Source organism: Pelophylax lessonae (genome assembly GCF_965119305.1).
Source record: "Pelophylax lessonae genome assembly, chromosome: 3".
In the NCBI taxonomy this organism is placed as follows: Eukaryota; Metazoa; Chordata; class Amphibia; order Anura; family Ranidae; genus Pelophylax; species Pelophylax lessonae.
In genome coordinates this window covers 374,161,909-374,183,161 of record NC_138770.1, presented here as the reverse complement: position 1 = coordinate 374,183,161, position 21,253 = coordinate 374,161,909, and the positions used below count along the sequence as shown (strand labels likewise).

At 39.0% G+C, this 21,253-nt stretch overlaps 1 protein-coding gene across 10 annotated transcripts in view; it reads left to right on the top strand.

The window, feature by feature from the left end:
* EPHA7 (EPH receptor A7) overlaps positions 1 to 21,253 on the top strand; it is a 275,589-nt gene that overhangs the window by 79,159 nt on the left and 175,177 nt on the right. The window lies entirely within an intron of this gene.

Here is a 21,253-nt window from a genome sequence, read left to right as displayed (position 1 = left end):
GCCATTTCAAAACTTTAATCTTCTTCTGGTGAAACCATTACTTTGTTGATTTGGATATATGCTTTGGGTTGTTGTCATGCTGAAATATGATGTTTCTCTTCATGTTCAGCTTTCTAACAAAAGCCTAAGATCGTAGAAGCGATCTTACGATAATTGGATCGTTGGTACAGAGCTTTCAAGAGCTGATCGTGACAGTTCTTTCGATGTTATCCGGTCGGACACCCACAAAAAGTTTTACTCTTACGATATCAGACCGTACGATTTTCATTAAATCAGTACAGTTGTCATCCGAAGATACAATACAAATATACTACAACACATTACATCACTTTCGAATTTGCATGCTGTTGTACGAGAATTTTCGGAAATTTAGTCCGATTTTCAGATCGTCTGTATGGGCCATAAGAAAATGTCAGGAAATACCTACTAGAACAGCTAAACTTTCTTTGGGGTTAATCAGAGGCACTTTAAATGATGACAGGCGTGTACTGACTCCTATTTATCATGAGTTTGAATGTGATTGCTTAATTCTAAACGCAGCTACATTCCCAGTTATAAGAGGGTGTGCACACTTATGCAACCACATTATTTTATTTTTTTTTTTATTTTTACAGCCCCTCCCCAAAAAAAGATTACAGTTTGTTTTTCAATTGAGTTTTACAGTTTATAGGTCACAATCAAGGTGGAAAAATGATTTATCTTTGTCTCATTTTTTTACATCACAGAAACCTGACATTTTAACGGGTGTGTAGACTTTCTATATCCACTGTATGTATGTGTATATATATATATATATATATATATATATATGTGTATACATATTGTATATACAGTATATGTATATAATTAACATTTAAATATATAAATGTTCAAAACATTCAAAGTCTATTTTAAAGTGATATAAAATGGTGTATTTCTCAACTGAATATCTGTATTGTACTATTCAGTGGGAGCCAAACAGTCTGTGAAAGGTTAACCTCCCTTCACTGATAGTATTTCAAATTGTTCACCACTACGTAACTTAAGCTGGCTGCTTCCATTGGTGACCTCAACTTTTAATGAGATTCAAGGAGATGAAGCCTCTTTCACAGCAAACAATGAACACAGGCAGCATGGACACAATAGACAACAATTTCTCTAAAACAGTGAAACTCTCACTGTTGGATAACACGTCATTCAGAAGCTCACAGTGTTCCAGTCCTTTTTCAAGAGCCTTGAATCCATTCCACTCATCAAAGATATTATATGTTAGTGCAGTTGGAGAGAATGTCTGGTTCACAGATACTGGGCTTCTATTCATATTTCTGCTATCCAAAACGTATCATTATCAAAAGTTTCAAGCTTTTCAGTAAATGTTTTCTCTGTTGGTAAAATATTTCTAAATGTCATTTTTGGATATTTGGTTTAATATGGGATGAATTGATGTTCATCTGTGTTATTGTCAGGCTGATTTTCCATCATGTTTATTTGTCAAAGCCTCATTGACTGAATTGCAAGTTTTCTTGCTGTACAAATGGTCTCGAGTGATGCTACAGGAAAAGTGCCTATTTCCGAAAGCAGAACACATGGCTTTCAGGAGCAGGCAAGCTGGTATTTATAACTGAATAAAATAATTACTGCAATGTTTTATTTCATTTTTTAAGTTTTTTTTTTTCAAAAATAGTTGAAAATGAATGAATCTTGGTATATCATATTGCATTGTATAAAGATTATTTTTGAAGAAATGTATGATCCCTTTCCCCAAATAAAACAAATAATTGATTATACATATCTTAAGTGTAAGGCTGCCTAAAACTATACAATGCATGCTTGCTTATATGTTATAATAACTGAATCCATATTTTCGTTAGTTACAGTGCAAATCAGTAAGATGTATGATAAATAAAGCATTCATTAATATTTATGATGTCACACTCTGTTCAGATGCATTAACATAGAGACAGGGGAGTTCGCAGCCAACTAACACGTCTGTCAGTAAGACACGTGCATTCAGATTTGATGTGGGTATGCGCATGAACTCCTGACACCTGTTCCCTAAGCTTCCTTGGAATCCATTCTTTTAAAAAAAAAAAAAAATCTGTGGTAAAATTGCCCAATATTGTGAGTGAGCACTGATCAGGGCATGAACGTGGGAATGTACAGCTTGAAAAACCTTGCTTTCAATGCAGTGTACTGCCATATTCTAATAGGGTGCCATAAGTAAAAGCTGTTTTTTTTAAAGTAAATTGTTACATGCAAGCATATAATAACGGGCGCAGTCTATTTATTATAAATTATTGGTAAATTACCATTGAATACTGGCAATAAACTTTAACGCAGATTGGTAATAGCTTTTATTTATTTTTTTTCTACATCCAACTACTGTTTCCAAAATATATATTTTTTGAAAAACCTTTATGCTGTAAATTATTATTAGTAAACTAGTTTTGATTTGTGTTAACATATTTGTTTGGTTATAAAGCATCCCTACTATCTATATATAAGCACCATCTGGGAAATTACCCAAAGACTGAAAATCGTGACTGCATTTGCCTGGAGGCACTAGAATGCAAATATGATTTTACTATAGAGAAAGTGTAAATGGCATTTATCCTTGTTGTTGGCGTGCCTTTAATAAACTAGAACCTTAATATTTTCATTGTATGTAAGGATGCACAGACTGCAGCACCAGCAGACATTAAATTAGTGCAGTTTACTGTTATGTAAAAATCTATTTACATGTTCTGTGTGCATGCAAAGTAGTCATATCGCAACAGAAAAATGATATTTTTTTAAGTTTTCATTTGCTGTGCTGCCTATTGGTCAGCAATTCTTATTATCACTGTACTGTTTGTGTTTTCATTGTATTTTTAGAAAATGTGTCTGCATTTGAATGGTTTCCTTACAGCTGACCTGAATTAGACAAATAGCTAAGCAGCATGGACCATTTTCATTTGAATTTCCAGCATACTGTATGCTGAAAGCAGCAGTACCCGACTGAATTGGGTGTGTTACAAGGTCTTAGAATCCTCTGGTTTGAAGCTCAGCAGTGTTTGTAGTAGGAAAAGGGTTTGTGTAGTGTCTTCTTTCTTCCTAGAATAATAATTAGCAGTAAGCAAGTGAACCTTTTTGTTTCTCATTCAAATTATAAATGAATGCCTGCTCTTTTTCACCCTTGCGCTCATTTTGTAAACATGGGTTCCCCAACAGTAAAATCCTAAGTTCCCATCTTTGGGCCCATAAAGTTTGGAGAACCATGATCCAAAACCCAGCCATTAGGATTACAGAAGCAGATTAGGCCATCTGTCAATGGAGCTGATGAAGTGACGTTCTGGGGAGCAGATTTTGCTAATATCTGAAGATACTTTAGTTGTTGCCCACTCTGTCGAATGTCGCTGTTTTTCTGCTGAACTCTGCAGAAAAACTAGACTTTTCAGGAGTGTTCATATAATTGTTAACCTGTAGCTTTCAGTGACAACTCTCTCTGACCTCCAAGCATTACAGGATAAAGTAGTGACATGAAGGTCTTCAGGAGAAATCCGTGAGAGCTGTGGTGGACCCAGGAAATATAGACAGAAATGTTAGTTATCTACAGATGATTTCTCAGGATCAGAGTGGCATTTATTGGTCTAACTCATTTTGAAAGACGCTACAGCAACAAGGTATCAATAAAGAAAGTATGAAATAATTTTCTAAAACATTCACTGAACAATAAATGTGTAGTTTCTCCTGTAAAATTTAACATGATAGAAATTTATACTGGTAAACACAGTTATAAAGGACAACAGCAAAGTGTTTTATCTAAAGGAATTCATGGTTTAATGATCTGACCACAGTAATCTGAAATTTCATTGATGTGGGTTAATGCATTTTAAGCGTTATTTTGCTGTATGCACTGGTATAGTGAATATGCCTTGACATTTTACACTAAGGGCACATTCACATTGGGGAGGAGACACTAGTGATGACGTCAGGCCACTGTCTGATACCGAGTCTATAATGGCACCCATTGTCATATGGTTTTATGATTTATTTTATTTTGCCTTTTAACATACAAATCCAATAAATACTACACTATGGAGACTTCACCTGGCTCCCAGTGAGCTTTATTTATCACAGTTTCATCTAGATTGTGCGATTTGCTGAACAGCCTTCCCCACAACAGATGGTGGATCTACACCGAGTGAGTGTTTGCTGCTGTAACAGTTTTCTGGTGAGTGTCCATTTCACAGGGGTGTGGTGGATGATTCTGGAGCACTATACTGGATCACTTCTTCACTTTTCAAGTTACCACCAATTTTTTGTGCACATCTTTGCACTGAACTTTGTGCTTTCACCAAAAAGTTTATATTGCTGATCCTATCATGGGACTGTGCATATAAATTTATATTTTTTACTGTTGATTCAAGATTCAACTTGTAATTAATTTTTTTCACTTTAGCACTTTTGTGGACATTATTTCAATGTGTTGTCCATTTATAACACAGTATTCACATTTCTTTGTTGTTCAGTTACTTTTGGCGCTATGCGCTTTTTCTTAACATTTACATGTATGACAGCCCTTGCCGACCCTATCAAAAATCAGTTGTGGTGGTTAACAGGTGGCTGGGAGGTGATATGTGCCTTCTCACTGCCTGTCGTAACGCTAAAATGGCCAAACCACTGGCCCCATTAACTTTATCAGGTTACATTTTTGCCACAGCATATGTGCAGCCCTGAGTAGCTGTATGTTCTTGTTCAAGGAGGTGGTCGGGGTTTAGTTACCTGCTTTTACCACTCCTGGCCAGGGGTTTAGTTACCTGCTTTTACCACCCCTGGCCACATGTCTGAACAAGCCCTTAGTGTTTAGTAAAGCCATGCCAAAAACTAAAATAAAAAATAAATGAAATGAGAAATGTCTTCCATATTGGTTTTTTACTTTTGACAAGTAGTCTAAAAGCTAAATTGGGCTCCTAGCATGGCAAGCTCATCTTACTTTTGATATTTTTGTGTAGGCTGTAGGGGTGGGTCAACATATACCAAATAGGGTGAGAATGCACTTATCCTTTAAAGCAGTATTAAACCCAAAACCAACAATGTAATATATTGCAGCTTACCAATCATTAGATGTGGTGACTGCATCAGTTTTCTTTTTTCTTTATGCTTTTTCCCCTCTGTATTCACCTGGTGATCTAGCCAGTTACAAACCTCCTGCATTAGAGTGCCCCCATTCTGGATGAAGGAGCACAGGGGCACCTTTGGACAGCAGCATTGTAAGTGTTTGGGGAGGTGGGTGTTGGACACACAAGCAGATTTAGATACTCTAACAAATTGAAGCCAAAAGCCAGCCAACACTAGTGATTGTAAATGATCACCTTGTAAAACAACCCATTCAGTTTAAAATAGAAATCATAGGCAAAACATTTTGTATAGATATAAAAATACATTATAAATATGATTTTCCCTTTTTTATAAGTGTTCACATTCCCTTTGTTCTCTGCTGCATAGAAGCTATGGAGAGGAGGAGAAGCAGCAGCACACTAAGCTTCCCAGTAAATATCTGTGCAGTGGTGGGCATGTCAGGACAAGTCTGATCATTGGAGGAGAGCATACTGAGTTCCAAGCATAGCTAAAGAACTGACAACAGTGTGCTCTCCTGCTTAGTGTGGTCAGTTTGTAATAGGAAAGCAGAGGGACTGGTAGAAATACCAGGGATTTCACATAAGGAAAGCAATACAATATTATTTTGAAAAAAAAAAAAAAAAAACAGGCTTACTGGCTGGAACACCAGGTAAAAAAAAAAAGCCCAAAAAAAAAAGCAGCTGTCACATCTAAGAATTGGTAAGCTGCAATAAATAAAATGTTTGCTTTTGGGTTTAATACCACTTTAATACAATTGTGTCAGCAGTTATATAATGTACAACAGTAAATTAATTCAGAGATTTATGATAGAGTAGAAGTTTTATAAAGTGTAAAACACCTTTTTGTAAATTGTTTGTAGGACAGCGAATGTTCCAGAGTTTACCATTAAGGATCATTAGATAAGTTCTTTCAGAAAAAAATAATAATTATAAATGCCTTATTTGGTAGGCATGCATTTCAAGAGAAATCTTTCCAGTGACCTGCAGGAAAGAATAACAACTTTATATGCATCCATCGATCATTAAGTTAAGTGAAACTTGGCTTTGAAGGATATAGTTCATTTTGTGCAGACAATTCATGGAAGTGTGTTCTGAACATTGTTTTAGTAAAAGCTAGGCAAATGTTAAGGTCCACAGTGTACAGTGAAATTAAAAAGAGGGCATGGCAAACAAGTTGGATTAAAGGCTGGAGAATGAATTAATAAAACTAAAGTCACTAAGAATGAAACTACCGGTATCTACAATTGTTGCCTTCTGAAGAGATTCCTGGTCCATTTTAGTACACGCTATCCTCGTGGGTTGTTCTGGATTCCTGCACTGACATTATTAATAGCCATTAGGCCTCTGAGAGGAGGTGTCAGTGGGAGAGAAGGAACATATAAAGAAATACCACTGTCAATAAACAGAACAAGTGGCCTAAAGCATTTTCAAAAACTTGGGGCCAAAATGTATGTCTAGCCAGTTGTTGGAATGGGAAAAATGTTGATGTGGATAAATAAGATGTGGGTTATTAGAGATAAGAATTTCAGGCTCCCAATGCTAAGCAGCAGATTACTTTTATTATTATAGAACAGCTTATATGGTAAAAAAATTACTCTTTTCACTAAAAAGCATACATGGCTAATAAACCATGGTTTAATGGTTAAGGCCACGTACATATAGCCATGGTAAAATGTGAAGCTGTCAACTTTACCATGCCAATTGCAAGAGATTGTCGCCACGGCACCAGAGACTATAAGAGACCAGCAGTATGTTGCAAGAGACTGCCGGAGTCCACTTACACATTTCAAAAGAATTATAGTGACTTCTGACATTAAGCTTTTAGAGATCATTGAAAGATATAACTAGAAATTGCCTTCATACTTCCAGAGAATATTAGAGGCCACCAACTCACTTTAGTATGTTGAAAGACACTATTAGAGACTGCAAAATACCACTGACACTATCATTAAAGCCTCCAATGCAGTCAGACTCCTCAATCTTAAATGAAGCTTTTAAAAAGCATTAATGTAAAAGAAAAATAACGCATCTTGCTTATATTTTATTAACCGCTTTCGGATTGCCCGCTGCATGGGGCAGACGGCTCCGATTGCTGCCTGCCACCCGCAATCTCTCCCCGCTGAGAGAGAAGAACGGTTGTTGTAAACACAGCTGACCATTCTTCTCTCTGGATTGATCACAGAGCTCCTGTGATCCTTCTATATAGGATCACAGGTCTCTGTGATCATTTCACAAGCCCCGCCCCCATAGAGTTAGAAACCCCCCCTAGGTACACATTTAACCCTTTGATCGCCTCTGGGTTAACTCCTTCCCTGCTTATGGCATTATTACAGTAACAGTGCATATTTTTTAGCACTGATTACTGTAGTAATGTCACTGGTCCCCCTCCCAAAAGTGTCAAAAATGTCAGTTAGGGGTCCGATCTGTCCACCGCAATGTCGCAGTCCCGAAAAAAATCGCAGATCGCCACCATTACTAGTAAAAAAAAAAAAAACAATAAAAATGACATAAATCTTTCCCGTAGTTACTAGACGCAATAACCTTTGTGCAAACCAATATATTGCAATTTTTTTTTACCAAGAATATGTAGCAGAAAACAAATTGGCCTAAAATGTTAAAAAATTTAGATTTTTACATTTTTTTTTTGGGAATGTTCTATAGTAGAATGTGAAAATTATTGTTTTTTTTTTTTTTCAAAATTGTTGCTCTATTTTTGTTTATAAAAATCGCAGAAGTGATCAAATACCACCACAAGAAAGCTCTATTTGTGGGAAAAAAAGGACATCAATTTTATTTAGATACAGCGTTGCACGACTGCGGAATTGTCCGCTAAATTAACGCAGTGCCGAATTGCAAAAAATGGCCTGGTCTTTCTATTTTATTTCAGCTGACATAAATATATGATGCAAAAAGTTTTGTCTAAGGGGGAAAGGGAGGGGTTTCACTCCCTCCACCTTCTGAATTGGTGACATTGGGAGCTACCATTACCTTTTTTCATTTTCAAAAGTGAAGAGGAAACCCCCAACAAAACTATGGTGTCCAATATATTTTGCATGGTTTTTAGCTTACAGTATACAGGCGGTCCCCGAGTTACAAACAATATAGGGACTGTGGGTTTGTTCTTAAGTCAAATTTGTTTGTAAGTCGAAACAGGTACATTTTTTAAGTGTAGCTCCAGCCAAAAATTTTTTTTTTTTTTAATTTTTTGGATAGCATAGGGAAGGGTTACCACCTCTGTAACATTTGTTTTGCTGTCTGTACCCCGGTTCAGAAGATTTCGCCTCACTTTCTGTCCCTATGAAAATTGGATTTTGAATATTTTTGATTGTTGAGGAAGCATGGATTGGTGATAAAGCTTCAGTGGAGACACTTTTTTCCCATGAGATCTCTTACAGGAGTGAATTTCCCTTCCTAGGGGGAGATTTCCTCTCACTTCCTGTTGTCTCTCTCCGTTTGTAAATAGGGGTCGTTTGTAAGTCAGATGTTTGTGATCCCGGGGACCGCCTGTATTACTTTTACCTTTAAAAATTATACTTCCTTTTATAGTTTTATAATGCTTACATATTACCAAATAGTTTCAATCCAATCATGTCAAAATTCTGCATCACTTAGCTGTTTTTAATCTTTGGCTAATGGGTGCTAAGAAATTAGAAGCTTAGAAGCTTTTGTTATATAGGTTTGTGTTTACTTCTTTGCATCACTTAATTTTCTTCCAAGCACCAGTCTATTACTAACTGGTATGCTGAAAATGCTTTTTTCTTTTTTACATTTTATTTTTGTTAGAATAGTTCATACAACACATACTTGCTGTGTGTTCATATATTCCCTAAAAAGGTATGCCAGAATGTTCTCTGCCTTATTTCTTGCAGCAATGTCATCATCTGTATATTTGTAATTTTGGATCTTGTGAGCAGTCATAAATCTTGATCTGCATTTTCTGAATGGTGATATATCGTCTGCAGTTCATTTTCAGTATGAGAAATTGCATTGTATGTGAAACAGGAGGTCTGAAATTGAGTTTGATTGTTGTAATTACTCCCAGTGTGAGCTGTCAATATGATTAAAATAAGGATTCTGGAGCTGTCCATCCAAAGATGAGGTCAGCAACATTGACTGTGGGAGCACAGTTCCTGCTAGCTGTGTATTCTTACTGAATTATAGCAAAGCAGACAGTAACATGACAAATATTTGAAAGCTCACGTTGTGAATGCTAGGACTTTGTTAGACAGGTTCACCATATGTACAGTTATTGTGCCTGTAACTTTCCTAATAAAAGACCTCTGGTTCTTTCATTTTTCCAGACAACAGTAAAACATCATGTCTCATTAAATATCTTGCTGAATCAACAGATCGTGTCACCTTTCTCTTCCTACTTCAGCTATTAACTGATGAAAAGATAATATACCTGACTGTCTGCTGTTTAATTTATTCAGTGTTGTGCTTTTTGTACCATACTGTAAGTCCCACATTCACATTGAACAATGCAAGGAGCAACACAAGTACAATGTTCAGTAATCCATTTCAATTTATCATTCACCTGATTTCTGTTAGAGCATTACAATATGGATCTTTATTGGTTTCTCTTGCTTTTGCAGTTTAAGCACAACTCCACTTTTGTTGAGAAAAAAACATTCCCCTCTGGGTGATCTATGTACATTACAAACTTTGTTGCAGATTCCTACTTTTTGTTATTCTGAAGAAATCATTATTTGTTCTTTGTGCCTCTTGCTGAGTGGGTCTAATGGGAGTGGTTTTATAATTATCTATCAGCTGTGGCAGCTGCAGAGATCTAATGAGGAAATCTGCTGGGCCCGCATCCCTTTAAATGTGTTCCTATTGAGAGTATCTCACCAAAAATGATATTTTTATTGCATGTGATGCCAGAAATCTGACTTGTATCTTAGGCAGACTGGGGAAATTGGTGAGCCAATCACACAAGTAGGAAATTATGTTTCTGGGGTGTGGTCAGTACACATTCTTTGTACAGAACAGCTCCAGGTAGCCATATTGTATTGTAATTTCAGAAAATTACAACAGCTGCAGATTAAAAAGGAAAGGTCATTTTAATAACATTCAAGTACAATATGATTTGTGTGGCAATTGTATACACTATATTGTTTTTTCTTTACTTGCTATTTTTTCCCCCACAAAAGTGCAGTTACCCTTTAATGGGTTGTGTTTTGCATTGGTTTACTGGTTCGGGACACATTTATTTTAGATAAAAAAAAAAACGGATCTAAACGGTTTTGTGTCTGTTTATAGTAGGGATAGACCGATTATCAGCAAGGCCGATATATCGGGGGCCTATATGCACTTTCCCCGATGTATCAGTATTGGTCCCGGAACTGGCCAATATTGCTGATATTTTTGTGACGTCATTCTGCCTTCTTAGGCCACCTCCCTCGCCTTGGACAGCCTTGTCTGGAGTCGGGACTAGCTATACACCCACCCACAGCAGCCCGGTGCCAGCCAGCCACCCACATCCACAGGCCCTGAACCAGCCAGCCACAGGCACTGTACCAGCGAGCCAGCCAGCCACCCACAGGCCCCCGACCAGCTAGCCAGCCACCCACAGGCCTTGTACCTGCCAGCCACAGGGTGCCAGCCAGCCACCCACCACAGGGTGCCAGCCAGCCACCCACCACAGGGTGCCAGCAAGCCAGCCACCCACCACAGGGTGCCAGACAGACAGCCAGCCAGCCACCCACCACAGGGTGCCAGCAAGCCAGCCATTAAGCATTAAACAAAAATTAACATGTTCAGTACCAGATTTGTGTCAAAAATTGTCTTTATTTTTCAAAACTTTAAATGTACAATATATCGGCCCATATCGGCCGATACCGATACGTTGTGACCAAAATATCGGTATCGGCCCTGAAAAACCCATATTGGTCTATCCCTAGTTTATACCCGCCTACCCCCAAGTCTATTAGGGTCTGGAAAAAAAAAAAAAACGAAAAGGACTGCGTCCTTTCTTTTTTTTTTTTTTATGGACCTAAATGTAATGCATTGAAGACAGCCTGGTATAAACAGATACAAGTCCTTTTAAACCTGACTGTCCATAGAGCCATCATGTGTAAATGCAGAGACACACTGAATGGGAACGAGTGTCAAAACACTGACATCCCTCCCATTCAGCTCTGAGTCAGCAGGGGATCTGCTCATGGATCCCCTACTGAACTGAGTGGAGTTAGCTCAAATAATTATTTTTGCAAATGTATTTTTGCCAACTCTTAACAAAATGCAGCTTGTATATGACTAACAGTTCTTTGTGCTTGATTTAATAATGCAGTAGCAACGTGAATGTTCACTTAGTTTATGTATATGATCACTTTTAATATCCAATTATGTGCTGAGTAGTTTAAAAATGGATTATGTTTCAAGCCTATTACTGGGCTGCTGTTTTGGTCACAGTCAGGTGGTGGGTCATCTCATCCTGAGCCAACGCGGCGTTATGCCTTGAGACTGCAATATTGGGCTCACTCCAGGAGCTTGCCAACCTGGTGTATAGGGGACCCCGGTCCTATCCTGCCCTTCCACATCCCATCGGGACCACACTTCGGGTATAGGAGGGAGCTAGCCGTAGATTCCTGAGTTCGGATAATCGTTCCCCTTACTGCCCATTATGGGGAAATTCTAATCTCCATCACTTCTGCACGATCCCGGATCCCCAGATATGGGCTCGATTTGGTATTAAAACTTTGCGAGATGTTTTCCCCTCCAGTACTGTGATGTCTTTCCCCAAGTTAAAGCGGTAGTATTACCTGCTTTTTAATTTTTACCTACAGGTAAGCCTATAACAAGACTAACCTGTAGGTAAAATAATATCTCCTGAACCTGCATGCAGCCGCTGACACCAGTGGCGTATGCGTTCTGAAGGTCCGGCGTATCTTGCTGGACCTTTAGAGCTCCTTGCCATCACCTTGCCATAAAATGTGAACTCCCACGCGCATGCGCGGGAGTGACGTCATCGCGGCTCCGGCCACTCACAGCACCAGAGCTGCCGAACCCGTAAGAGACACCAAGGGAACATGTCAGCTCCCTCATCGGTGTCCGGGCGACAGTATGGGGGCTTTGTTCTATGGTAAGTATTTCATAAAGTGCTAGTATGCGATGCATACTAGCACATTATGCCATTGTCCTGCAGGGTTTTTTTTTCTTTTTGGGATACAACCGCTTTAAGGGCTAAATTTCAGTTGCCAGGTTGAATGTACTTTCGATGCTTAAAACTGAGACACACAGCAAATGTTCAGTTTCCAAACCCACTGACATTGTCTATAGACCCCATAGAGGAGGTACTGACCCAGGAGTCACTTGCCAAGCCCCTATCGGCTCTCTATCTAGATCTGATGAAAACAGATTCTCCTAATTTGGAAAGAATATGGGATTCATGGAAGGCAGAACTATCTGATTTGGATAGGGAGGATTGCCTTGAGGACAGTGTTAGGTTACTGATTTCCTTGAAAGATAAATTGATACAGGTTAAATTTCTACACAGAGTTTACTATACCCCCCAGTGGCTGAGCAGAATATATCCTCAACGATCACAAGAGCAGGGTACATACATTCACATGTTCTGGATCTGTTCAATCATACTCCAGTATTGGACTGAGGTTCTGGAGCACATCAACTATCGCCTCTAACTTTAACTTTTGCTATCTCCGGAGCTTGCTCTGTTGGGAATCTCGGATGATGTGCAGAGGCCTAGGTACACCAAAAACCTGATTAATTATTTGTTCTATTATGCTAAGAGGGAAATTATTCTAAAATGAAATGCCCCCCCCTCCTCCCCTATAGGCTCATGGGAAAGTTCTATAAATGCAGCTCTTCCTATGTGTAGATTGACATACATCAACAGGAACTGCCCAAAAAAAGTTTTATAGGTTCTGGCAGCCATGGACGGCTTAGCGCTCGGTGGCTGTCGCGCCCCTCACATAATGTTCCTTCCTTGGCCTGGGAGCTTGGTCCCATGCCCTGCAGAGTGTGGCACACCTCCATTTTTTAGGCTATGGGCTCCTGGGTAGAGGTAGGACTGGGTGCGCTGGGCATGTCAATGTTATTTTACTTGCACTTCTATTTGATTTACTTGTTTATTTTCTGAGAAATGGATTTGTTATAGCCATTTGTACAATTTTTCTTATACCTGAGATGTGATTCATCATGACTTGTACCATGTCTTTGTTACAATAAAGGAACAGTCTGATTGTTAAAAAAATAAAAATAAATGGATTATGACTTAACTATGATTTGGATGATTAAAGTAAACACAACTTCAATTTATTCAACACACAGTGTGAAAATGTACTTTGGGAATATTCTCTACACTTGGTAAATCACCCAACAGAGTTCTTCATCACTATCTACAGATCTTAGTAAGCAAACAATTGTCAGTAATCCTTATTGTAAACCTGTTGATTTTTGGCAAGTGTCTTGACTGCACATAAATACCATCTATAGGTGAAGGGGAGTGTGTGTAAACCATGTATGTGTATTTAGCAATGTAACAATTGGGCTGGTATGTGGGTACTGTGTACATGGCACCACATCCAAATGCAGTAATACCTTGGTTTGATATTAACTTGGTCTAAGAGTGTTTTGCAAGACAAGCGACATTTTTTTTAAAATACATTTTGACTTGATAAACGATGTCTTGACATAAAAGTAGCGTAATGTCACAACTGAGTATAAAGAGAAGAGAGGTGCTTCTAAATGTAGCAATATGGTTACATTTAATGAAGGTACAACATTTAGCAACTCACATGGTTGATGATTAAAAACAGGCACATCTAAGTATGCAGGCATGTGGAGTAAAGCTGTCCACATAGACCATCCTTCGCACCGCCATCAACGTCATCCCTTCCACGCTGCGATCCACGCCTCGTTTTTAGTTTGCTCTACTGCAGGGTAGTCTTCCCGATCACGATTGCAGACTGACAACGGTGAGAGCCGGCGGTCAGAAGATGGTCTTTGTGGACAGCTTTACCCCGGATACCTGCATACTTGGATGTGCCTCTTTTAATCATCAACCATGTGATTTGCTAAATGTTGAACCTTCATTAAATGTAATCATATTGCTACACTTAGAGGTTCTTCTTTTCTCTTTTGTACTCTTTAGCTCCTGCTGGATTTTTCTTTTAAAGTGGAGTTCCACCCTATTTTTATACTTACCTCCATCTTCTCGCTCCGGGTCACCTGAAAAAGAAATGGATAATCGCATATTTTTTTTTTTTTTACTTACCTCGTAGCGAAGAAAATATACTTACCTTACTTCCTTCTTCCTCCTTCCTCGGCCGCGGCCCGTCGTCACTTCCTGGCTCTGCAATGATTCCTGGGAGCTGGACGTCATAGCTCCCAGGAATCATTGCGCCTGCACCGGCCCCGACGTCAGTTCCGGGTCGCGCGCGTCATCCCCTTCTAAACAGCTTCTGGGCATGCCCAGAAGCTGTGGAGGGGTGACGCGCGCGACCCGGAAGTGACGTCGGGGCCGGCGCAGAGCATCGTGGGACCAAAGAAGGCGGAAGAAGATGCCGAAGAGGACGCGCTGGCTTCAAGCTGCCCACATCTGAGATGGCAGCGCTGGACAAGACGTTTGCAAGGTAAGTATTTCGTCTTGCAGGTAAGTGCAACCCGGGACAGATCAGAGGCTAGCCATTGTGGAATGCACTAGCCCTGACTGTCCCGGGGGTATTAAAAAAAAAAAAAAAAAAATCCAGGGTGGAACTCCGCTTTAATTCCCTTGTAGAGGCTGCTATTTGTGGATGGACAATTTATGGTTACACAACCTTCCTAATCACAATGCTATAATCCTTTTATATAGACTATAAACTGAAGGACTTATGAATAAATGGTTGTGGAAGGAATCAGCTGAGTTTCCATTATTTCTTATAGGGAAATTTGCTTTGATATATGGATGCTTTGGATTACAAGCATGATTCCGGAAGGAATTGTGCTTGCAATCCAAGGTTTTACTGTATTCATTGAAAGCACATTCAAGTAGTATCAAAGCCAGGGTAATATACTGACACTTATCTGTATACTGCCGAGTGAAAAAGTATCCCTACATAGACCATGTATTATGTATTAATATACTTTTAGTATGTTATTTTATTCAAGTCAAATATGTTGTGGTCAACTTGAAATTCCATTTTCAACAAAATTCCTTTCTATATAGCAATGTAGCCATATAATGCTGTGAGCAGGAGCAACTTTGTAATAACAGATAAGGGCATCTAATTTCTGTACTATGTATACATAATGACCCCGCAATGAGGAAAATTTGGTTAGAAGTATCATTTCTATACAGTGTGAAATCACCTCAGCTCTAACATTCTTAGTTTTCTAATAAATGGATAGAACACATTTGTGTTGATTTCCATCCTTCCTTCTTCATATTGTCATACTCCCCCCCCCCCCCTCCTGTTTCTTCTAATTTTATCACACAGAATCAGGCAATATTTCCTTTGAGAATTAAAATGTAAAAGATGTTGAGGTTGTTTATGTGTGAGTGTGTGTGTCTGCAAGATCTACTCCTGAGGTTTTGCCCACATTAGATTCTTTGCAAGGGCATCCATTAACAAACATTATTGCTTGCACATTTTTGTCTAATTTTGATAGATTCCTGATACAAAATGAAGCATGTCAGAATTTCCCCAGCACACATTTTATGTATAAAGCTTCAACTAAAACAATTACTTTTCTTATTTTCATAGTATTACATATTTTAGCTGCACTGGGAAATGTGATAGCGTATTTTGTTTGGTGGGAAATGGGAATAGTAAAATGTACAACATACAAAAGCCTTTAGCAACCACTATGATATTCAAATTTTGCTTTAGATTTTAAAGCGGTAATAAACCCAAAACCAAAAACATATTATATTGCAGCTTACCAGTCATTAGATGTGATGGCTGCATAAGGTTTCTTTTTAGGCTTTTCCCCTCTTTTCCCCTGGTGATCTGGCCAGTAACAGACCTCCTGTACTATACAGACACCACTCTTTATGAAGGAACACAGAGGCAGATTTGGATCAGTCTGAGGGGAGGGAGTGTTAGAAGTACTAGCAGATTTAATTACATTAACAAATTGAAGCCACACTCCAGCTAATACTGCCTTTTGAGATAAAGGTTTTACGTAATTAAATAAAAGTCGATTTTTTTAAGCACTCCTGCCAGTGTCAAGTGATCTGTCTCATCCCTGTAACAGCAAGAGCTTTACTGTTGAAAACAACAGACTTATTGGCTGAATCACCAGAGAAAAATAGAAGGAAGAAATCAAGTTGGGTACAACCAGCCTGCCAGATTCTTTTGCGATTATCACTAGCGGCTGCTGTAGCCACTAGTGAAAATCACTGTCTTCTCCTGGCATGGACAGCTTCCCCACCCCCCTGCTGGGAACATGCGATTGCTCGGTAGGAGGGATTCCCATATCAGCACTGTCTGTGTTAATGGGGGAATCATGCAAATTTCTTTGCACTGTGTATGGCCTGCCTTGCTTTGTCCAGCAATGGCCTGGAAAGTGTTCTCATTGGACAGGGGAGTGCCCCAGAGAAGTAAAGGAAGCCAGTCTGCTGTAACAAGTGAAGCTAAATCAGAGAGGCATAAAGAGATTTCTGGCTAACAAAAGTCATGGCATTTCCTTTATTATAAAAAGTTTAAATAAGTTAACAGGTTCACTTTAATAAACAAGTACTTGATGATTTTTTTCTCTTTTCGAATAATTGATTTAACATATGTATTTACTTTTTCTAGTTTGTTAGAAGTCAATTTTTTGGTGCTTTTTAATGCATAGATTTTTAATGGGTCATTTAAAATTCTTAGTAATGTCTGATTTTTAATAAACAAAATATGTGGTGTTTAATCAGCAAGCAGTGACATTTGATTATTTAAACTAAATGCGAGGCATCAGGTTTCCTTATTTTTTATCTTGTGAAGCATCTTTAGATTTGGCATGTTTTTCCTTTTTCCAAGTGATGAAATGAAAGCTCTAATAAATATACATGGCTTCTTTTGCAAATGTATGAGGTTGGCTGACGTTATGATATTCAGTTAGTGAGGTGAGTCTCTGCAGCTTACATGGATATATCTTAATGTGAATACTTAGCATGGCATTAGTTCGATAACCTGAGAAAGCCAAATAAAGCTTAAATACAACACGAATGCATTATGCAAAGCTTCCACTTCATTTTCATTGCTTGGCTGTTGGCCTCCCAGGTGTTTCTTTTAAAGAGCCTTACCTAAGCAAGTGTCTGAATTTACATTTGACATCTAAACTACTGCAAGCATGTGGCATTTTTTACTTGTTCATTTTGAAAAATAAATGACATTTCGACACAGTGACTTTATTGCTTTGACATTTGTAGCATTCTGTAATGCTGAAATAAGCTTGGCTCTTTTTGGATAGGTTTCTATATGAAGAAGAATTAAACAAGTTGTCATAATATTGTCAGATTTTCCCTGTATGATAGTCTATGTTCAAAAATGTATTAATTGTGTTGTCTAGATCAGTGTTTCTCAACCTTTTAACAGTCAAGGCACCCCTCCAAAATGCACATTCCAAAATGCAAAAAATGAAACTAATAGTTTTAGCATAAAGCGCCAAGATCCACACATGTAGGACACCCAACATGATTTAATCTTCCAACGCAAATACACCTGCACACTGGTACTGACTAGTATTGAAATGTTTCTCTCCCTTACTTAGTGAATGTGACCCCAGTGCTGATGTGCAGGCACTCGACGCCCTCCTTTTCAACCGATGATATTACTGATTGTTAAGGCTCTGGTGGCTGGAAGGTTGTAATAATGCACAATGAAAACCTGTGGCTTTGTGTAAACAAAAGGCAGGCTTGATCCCCCCACTGTCTTGTATACAGGTTTGTGTGCAATTTGTAGGCATTTTTTCAAGGCATTCCTGAAGAAACCTGAAGGCACCCACCATGGCTAAAAAAGGCTGATGTGTGTATATATATGTATGTATGTATATATATATATATATATATATATATATATATATATATACCGTATTTATCGGCGTATAACACGCACTTTTTCCTCCTAAAAATGGAGGAAAAAGCAGCAGTGCGTGTTATACGCCGATATTAAAAAAAATAATGGCCAGGAAGCATTGCCGAGAGCAGAAGGGGCGGGCCGGGCCGAGGAGAAGGAAGGACGAGCTGTCATAAGAGCAGAAGGGGGCGTGCCGAGCCGAGGAGAAGAGAGAACGAGCGAGCGCAGTCATCGGAAGTCCCGCCTATGACAGACGTCACATGTCTCGGCAGAGGAGGCGGGACTTCCGATGACTGCGCTCGCTCGTTCTCCCTTCTCCTCGGCTCAGCCCGCCCCCTTCTGCTCTTATGACAGCTTGTCTTTCCTTCTCAGCCCGGCCCGCCCCTTCTGCTCTCGGCGCTGCTTCCCAGTCTTTTTTAAAACAAATGAGGTCAGTTCCAATGGCGCTTGCGATGCTGCATATTTGGACATTGCGCTTGCGAGGCTGCATGTATGGACACTTGGTGGGCTGCATTTATGGACACTTGGTGGGCTGCATGAATGGACACTTGGTGGGCTGCATGAATGGACACTTGGTGGGCTGCATGAATGGACACTTGGTGGGCTGCATGAATGGACACTTTGAATGGACACTTGGTGGGCTGCATGAATGGACACTTGGTGGGCTGCATGAATGGACACTTGGTGGGCTGCATGAATGGACACTTGGTGGGCTGCATGAATGGACACTTGGTGGGCTGCATGAATGGACACTTTGAATGGACACTTGGTGGGCTGCATGAATGGACACTTGGTGGGCTGCATGAATGGACACTTGGTGGGCTGCATTTATGGACACTTGGTGGGCTGCATTCATTGACACTGCTGGTGGGCTGCATTCATTGACACTGCTGGTGGGCTGCATTCATTGACACTGCTGGTGGGCTGCATATATTGAGGCTGGATATATGGACACTGCTGGTGGGCTGCATTGTTGGACACTGCTGATGAGGATGCATTCATGGGCACTGGTGAGATATCATTTGATTTTAAAAAAAAAAAAAATGTTCTGAGTTCAAAGCTGTTTATGTTAAATTTAAGCTTTTTTCCTGAAATTTCTCTCCAAATATTGGGTGCGTGTTATACGCCGGCGCGTGTTATACGCCGATAAATACGGTATATATATATATATATATATATTTATGACAAAAATGTTTCAAAAGCAAGAAGGAGAATTTTAAGAAGTGAAATAGCTGCCTTTGTTAATGGCTGATTATTGTTATTGCTGGCATTACCCATTCTCGGCTAGCCACCTCTGGTACCACTGATGTTTATCTTTGTACCTGTATTAGTTCCTGTCTAAATACATACTCATAACACAGCTTCAAGCTAGCCTCGTAGGAGCCTATGTTTACCAGAATAGGCCTAGATGAGAGTTGACAACCTTGTGAGAATAGTATGACATCATCATTTTGGCTGTAGAGTGTTGTCATCCCATACGCACATCGAGAAATTCCACATAATGAGCCTTGATGAGGTTTATGATGAGTGGAGGTCATTGGAAAAAAAGGAAGCATTCATTTGAACACAGAAGACAGAAAATCTTCTTTAACCTAAGCTGCAGCGGTTCACTGGCTGTGTTAAATGTTTGAAAATGTAAACCTTGGGTGGGGGAGGCATTGGATAAAATCTGCAGGAACCTGGGGTCACAGTCTTGTCTTAAATGGCTTCTGCTAATTTTCATATACCACTGGGATCACCTCCAGGTGTATTTGATATACCTTATACTGTAGAATGAATATGAATTGCCTGAAGTTGTTATTTTTAAATGAGCATGTCTTTTTATATGTTCAGTTTAACAAAATACAGCAATCAATCTGTTTGCAACCTCTTGTGTTTGGCTGTCAAAGTAATGTTTTCTTTGATCTTTGAGCATCATACTTGTTTTGGTGACAATGAAAATATCAAAGTGAAATGCCTGAAATCAACAAAATATTTCAAGTAGTCTGTATGCCTCTAAAGGGCATATGAGGCAAAATAATTCCTTTTAAGGAGACCATTGTCACGGCAGTGTTTTTACCGTTTTGAGTATTTGGTAAGGAAACATTCATATATGCAGACCTCAGGAGACCACATGGTAATATGCTCTACTTAACATGTTAATCCAAGTTATAATGAAAGCTGAATAGCTAGACCCTTATTGCTTTAGCTTCACCAAATAGTTTTTGAATGATTCACCAGCAGCTCCCTTAACCACAACATTGACAATGGATTCTCTCTCTTAAAGAAATAGAAATGAAAAAAGCGAATAAAACTATTCTGTCTGAGCTTTTGTTCCCTATTTTGGCTGACCGCCACGATGATGATCTTCTGTTGAATTGAAACAATTGAAGATGTTTCCTTTTTGTTATAACATTATGGCAGAGTTATGGATTTGGGTGCTGGAGGGATTAAGGAGAAAGAAGTTTGTTTAAAAAAAAAAAAAAAAAAAAACTCTAACTATAATTTGGACCTTTCTCCTGATGTGATATAACAGCGGGATAATATGATTATGTTAAATTACCAAAGAACAGAGATGGGCATAAAAGAACAGATCATTTGTCAGAGATCTTAGAACTACACACTCTGACTGATTACAAAGCTACAGTACTGCCCATCTCCAACCATTCTATTTTTCTAAGTTAAACAGTCAATTTGTTTTTGCAACCATTCCTGTCAGTTTTCACTGCTTTATGCTGCTGATCATCTTATACAGGGCATTGTTAGCCAAATCGGTGCTTGGCCATTATAACTGTTTTAGATAGCAAGCTGCTGCTTCCCATTCTCCAGTAAGAGGAAATGAACAATGATTGCAGCACTTCTAAGAAACATTGTTGTGCAGTGCATGATGACATCATTAAACACAAAGGCCTATAAACAGCCACACTAACTTGATTAATGTGAATGTGGGTCACCTGGAGGCTCCTGGATTTATGAACTCTTTTTCCACCTCTATGGTTCTCATTCTTGGGCCCCTAAAAATTTCTGCTCCTTTGCATCTAATAGTCCCTTTGAATGTTTATGTTAATAACCTTGTTTTGGAGTGAAATTATAAATCACACCTTGGTTTGTAGATGCATGCCTATATTTTGGTACCTGTTTAACTGGGATGTCCATGACATGTTAGCATAG